This window comes from Phocoena phocoena, chromosome X, assembly GCF_963924675.1.
Source record: "Phocoena phocoena chromosome X, mPhoPho1.1, whole genome shotgun sequence".
NCBI classification, from domain to species: Eukaryota; Metazoa; Chordata; class Mammalia; order Artiodactyla; family Phocoenidae; genus Phocoena; species Phocoena phocoena.
Genome location: NC_089240.1, coordinates 24,037,526 through 24,043,616, shown reverse-complemented (window position 1 = coordinate 24,043,616; position 6,091 = coordinate 24,037,526). Strand labels below are relative to the sequence as shown.

The following is a 6,091-nucleotide window of genomic DNA, read 5'->3' as shown; positions in this document are numbered from 1 at the left end:
CATCTACACAGTAGAAAAACATCTAGGTTAATTGTTAATTTAGTCAAATAACAGTTAAAAACCACAGTATACTGCCCCAAAGTAACAGAGTCATTTTATTTCACAGACCTGTTCTGTTGTTTACGCATATACAGTTGACCCTTGAACGACATGGACTTGAAATGTGCAGGTCCGTTACATGCAGATTTTCTGCAGTAAATACAGTCAGCCCTCCATATCTGCAGGTTCTGCACCTGGGCAGATGCAGAATCCATGGATACAGAGGGCTGACTATGGAACTTGAGCATCCAGGGATTTGGTATCCATAGTGGGTCCTGGAACCAGTACCCTGCAGACTAATAGACAACTGTAGTCACATTCCTGATCAATTATGTCCCTAATTATTTATTTTGTTTAAGCATTTCCAGTGGCTGCAAATTACCTCTTAGTCTAGAATATATATTTGTATTACAAAAAGAGAGTACTTGACTCTGATGATGTAATCGCTTTCTGAAGTGTTTTATAAGATTAATAGAAGAGAATACTGAGCCATATGTGGGCTATACTGATAAGGTTCATGTGCAAATGAAATAATGTTAAGGCAAAAAACTAAAAAGCTGGACACACAGAGTGGCTATCATCAAAAAGTCTACAACTAGAGCTCACTTCAGCAGCACATATACTAAAATTGGAATGATACAGAGAAGATTAACATGGCACACAAATTCGTGAAGCATTCTGTATTTTTAGACCTAAATTTAAGACCGGACACTATAAACCGGACACTATAAACCGCTTAGAGGAAAACAAAAGAAGAACACTCTTTGACATAAATCACAGCAAGATCTTTTTTGACCCACCTTCTAGAGTAATGGAAATAAAAACAAAAATAAACAAATGGGACCTAATGGAACTTAAAAGCTTTTGCACAGCAAAGGAAACCATAAACAAGATGAAAATTCAACTCTCAGAATGGGAGAAAACATTTGCAAATGAAGCAACTGACAAAGGCTTAATCTCCAAAATATACAAACAGCTCATGCAGCACAATATCAAAAAATCCAAACAACCCAATCAAAAAATGGGTGGAAGACCTAAATAGACATTTCTCCAATGAAGACATACAGATGGCCAAGAAGCACATGAAAAGCTGCTCAACATCGCGAATTATTAGAGAAATGCAAATCAAAACTTCAGTGAAGTGTCACCGCATAGCAGTCAGAATGGCCATCATCACAAAATCTACAAACAATAAATGCTGGAGAGGGTGTGGAGAAAAGGGAACCCTCTTGCACTGTTGGTGGCAATGTAAATTGATACAGCCACTATGGAGAACAGTATGGAGGTTCCTTAAAAAACTAAAAATAGAATTACCATATGACCCATCAAACCCACTACTGGGCATACACCCAGAGAAAACCATAATTCAAAAAGACACATGCACCCCAATGTTCACTGCAGCACTATTTACAATAGCCAGGACGTGGAAGCAACCTAAATGTCCATCAACAGAGGAATGGATAAAGAAGATGTGGTACATGTATACAATGGAATATTATTCAGCCAGAAAAAAGAACAGCAATATGGATGGACCTAGAGATTATCATACTAAGCGAAGTTAAGTCAGACAAAGACAATTATTATATCACTTATATATGAACTCTAAAAAATAATGCATATGAATCAATATACAAAACAGAAACAGACTCACACACATAGAAAAAAAACTTATGGTTACCAAAGGGGAAAGGAGGGGGGAGGAGGATAAATTAGAAGTAGGGGATTAACAGGTACACACTACTATATATAAAACAGATAAACAACAAGGATTTACTGCATAATATTTTTAATATCCTTTAATAACCTATAATGGAAAATAATCTGAAAAAATATATATAATTGAAAATAATCTAAAAATATATATATAACTGAATCACTGCTGTACACCTAAAACTAACACAATATTATAAATCAACTATATTTCAATTAAACAAAAGCTGGACACAAAATGAAATGTGTACATTAATAACAATTATGTAAAAGTACTGTACATATTAGTGAAAAAATAAATGAACTCAGAGGCTAAAAATAAACACTAAGGGAACTCTAGATTCATATGACTAAAAAACTGTGAGTGAGAGTTTGATTATTATAGAAGAAGGAACAAAGCCATTTTGGACAGAAGGAAAATGATAAGAAAGTGAGGGTAGAAAGAAGAAAACAAAAAACATGTAAAATTTCAAATAAACAACCTAACCTTCCATCTAAAGGAATCAGAAAAAGAAGAACAAAGAAAGCCCTAATTCAGCAGAAGGAAGGAAATAATAAAGGTCATAGAGGAAAGAAAGCAGAGAACAAAAAAAAAAAAGAAAAAGAAATCAATGAAACCAAGAGCTGGTTCTTTGAAAAGATAAGCAAAATTGACAAACCTTTAGCCAGACTCATCAAGAAGAAAGTTTATCTTATTATGAACAAAATAAGAAATGAAAGAGGAAAATTAACAACTGATACCACAGAGATACAATTAATCAACTATGAACAGTTATATGCCAACAAAATGGATAACCTAGAAGGGACAAATTTCTAGAAAAATACAACCTTCCAGGACTGAATCAGGAAGAAATACACAATCTGAACAGACTGATCACTAGTAGTGAAACTGAATTTGTAATTAAAAAAAAACTCCCAGCAAACAAAAGTCCAGGAATGTATGGCTTCAGAGGGGAATTCTACCAAACATATAAAGAATAGCTAATACCTATCCTTCTCAAACTATTCCAAAAAGCTGAAGAGGATGGAATACTCCAATATTCATTCTACAAGGCCACCATTACTCTGATATCAAACGCAGACAGATACTACAAAAAATAAAATTATAAGCCAACATCTTTGATGAATGTGGATGTAAAAATCCTCAACAAAATATTAGCAAACAGAATCCAATAATACATAGAAAGGATCACACACCATGATCAAGCGGGATTTATTCCAGGGATACAAGGATGGTTCAATATTCATAAATCAATCAATGTGATACACCACATTAACAGAAGGGATAAAAATCACACGATCATCTCAATGGATGCAGAAAAAGCATGTGACAAAATCCAACTTACATTCATGATAAAAACTCTCATCAAGGTGGGTACAGAAGGAACATATCTCAAGATAAAGACCATTTTTGACAAACCCACAGCTAACATCATACTCAACAGTGAAAAGGTGAAAGCTTTTCCTCTAAAATCAGGAACAAGACAAGGATGCCTACTCTCACCACTTCTATTTAACATAGTACTGGAAGTCCTAGCTAAAGCAATCAAACAAGAAAAAGAAATAAAAGGTATCCAAAATGGAAGGGAAGAAGTAAAACTATCACTATTAGCAGATGACATAATACTATAGAAAGAAAACCTTAAAGTCTCCACCAAAAAACTATTAGAATAAATGAATTCAGAAAAGTTGCAGTATACAAGATTAATATACAGAAATCTGCTGCTTTTCCATACACCAATAATGAACTATCAGAAAGAGAAATTAAGGAAATAATTCCATTTACAATCACATCAAAAGGAATAAAACACCTAGGAATAAACTTAAATAAGGAGGTGAAAGACCTATACTCTGAAAACTATAAAACATTAATGAAAGAATTTGAAAATGATACAAAAAAGTGGAAAGATATCCCATGTTCTTGGATTGGAAGAATACTGTTGAAATGTCCATACTACCCAAAGCAATCTACAGATTTAATGCAATCCCTATCAAAATACGCATGACATTTTTCACATAACTAGAACAAATAATCCTAAAATTTATATGGAACTATGAAAGACCCCGAACTGCCAAAACAATCTTAAGATAAAAGAACAAAGCCAGAGGTATTGTGCTTCCTGACTTCAGGTTATACTACAAAGCCACAATAATCAAAACATCATGATACTGGCACAAAAATAGACACAGAGATCAATGGAACAGTATAGAGAGCCCAGAAATAAGCCCACCTGTTTATGATCAATTAATCTTCAACAAAGGAGGCAAGAATATACAATGGAGAAAAGACAGTCTCTTCAATAAGTGGTGCTGGAAAAACTGGACAGGTACAAGTAAAAGAATGAGATTAGAACATTTCCTCATGCCATAAACAAAAATAAACTCAATATGGATCAAGGACCTAAATGTAAGACCTGAAATCATAAAACTCCTAGAAGAGAACACAGGCAGAACACTCTTTGACATAAATCGTAGCAATATTTTTTTTTGATCTGTCTTCTAAGGCAAAGGAAATGAAAGCAAAAATAAACAAACAGGATCTAATTAAACTTAAAAACAAATGTTGGTGAGGATGTGGAGAAAAGTGAACTCTAGCACACTACTGGAGGGAATGTAAACTGGTTCACCCACTATGTAAAACAGTATGGAGATTCCTCAAAAAACTGAAAATAGAACTACCATATAATCCAGCAATTCCAAGGCTGGGTATACATCCAAAGAAAACAAGAACACTAATTAAAAAAGATACATGCACCTCAATGTTCATAGCAACATTATTTACAATAGCCAATTATGGAAGCAATCCAAGTGCCCATCAACAGTCTCCCACTGATGTGTAGCATGAGGGCTGGGTGGACGTGTATGCTCAGTTTCTCACTGGACCCCACTGACACCACCCTGACAAAAGTGGGGCACTGACTCACACTGCCTCATGAGAGATGGGTGTAGTATAAGTTCAGCTTCCCCCTTAAACTCTAATGACTCCTTCCTGGCTAAAGTTGGGCCACGGAGACTTTGAAGTTGTTGTCTTATCCTAGGCTATTCTGATTCTAACTGCATTACCTTATTAGATGTCAATCTCCTAAGCAGAGAAAACCAAGAGAGATACGATTTCCAATTAGGAAATGAAAAAACTAAACGAAGTAAATTTACTTTCAGCTTTCAAGAAACATTTTACCTAACAAATCTTTATTAATTATCCACTGTACACAATGCGGTTTTCATTAACTGGTTTTACTCGATTTATGAGTTTATTTTTCATCACATACAAGGAAGACGAAATTAATTTCCTAACTTCACATGGGTCCACCTCATGTGTTAGAATAAAAGTTGATTAACAGAATACAACATGAATAATAAAACATGAGTAAAAATCGAGATATTTTATCATTTCAAATGTATTGACTTGCCAAATATATGATATAGATTAGTTATTGCATGTTTCAAGTTTTCTGTCTACTCTTATTCATTGAACTTACTATATAGATATTTTTGAAATGAATAAATTATGTACTTATAAGAACTGAATTTTTTTGGTTATATTGTATACCTTTGAGCCTAAGTCTTTTTATTTATTTATTTTCTGACTTAGAGGAGAAATAATATACCTCCAACCTTAGAAAAGATGATCTTCCTTTTATATACTTCCCAATCCTAAGCAATTTGCTTTTGTAGCACAACTGGCTAGTACAAAAGATATTTGAACAACTCCTCCTATCTTATTCTAGGTTCATAGCTTTTTGGATGGGACTGATTGTGAGTGCAGATTTCCCCAGCCCTGACATATGAGACTTTTTCCTATTGCTAAACTTTAGTCAAAAGGTACCAGTGATTTGTGGGGCTAACTGACCTACATATCTAACATTGATTTAATTAAATTCAATCCTGCTAATGACTCTGTTATGTGGATCAACCCTAGAAAAATAATTGCACGGGGTCAGCATATTTACTTTTCTCTACTCTTCTCCTGCTTTCTATTCCTTTCCAGCACCCCTTCCTCACCCCAAGGGACCACTGTTCTCTCAATGTTTTATGACAGTAAATGGAAAAAGCACTGGGCCGGAGTGAGAAGTCTTAGGGATTAGTTCTGGACTTGTGCTTAACTAGGTGTGTGAGTCTTAACTAAGCCTCAATTTTATCATCTGTAAAATGCACTGTTTGGACTAGATGATGTTTCATTTTCCTTCTAATCGTAAATGTCCTTCTAATATTAAGTTTCTAGAACTATAATTTATTTAAAATGGAAAATAGACAAAACTAAATCATACTAAGTTTTTATTGTTTTAATGTACCACTCTTTCTAAAATAATCTGCATTAAAATAGGCTTGGAAAAGGCCATGT

At 34.2% G+C, this 6,091-nt stretch overlaps 1 pseudogene; it reads left to right on the top strand.

Annotated features, from left to right (window-relative positions):
- Positions 1-637: 637 nt before the first annotated feature.
- Positions 638-727, top strand: LOC136143135 (U6 spliceosomal RNA; annotated as a pseudogene).
- Positions 728-6,091: the final 5,364 nt, after the last annotated feature.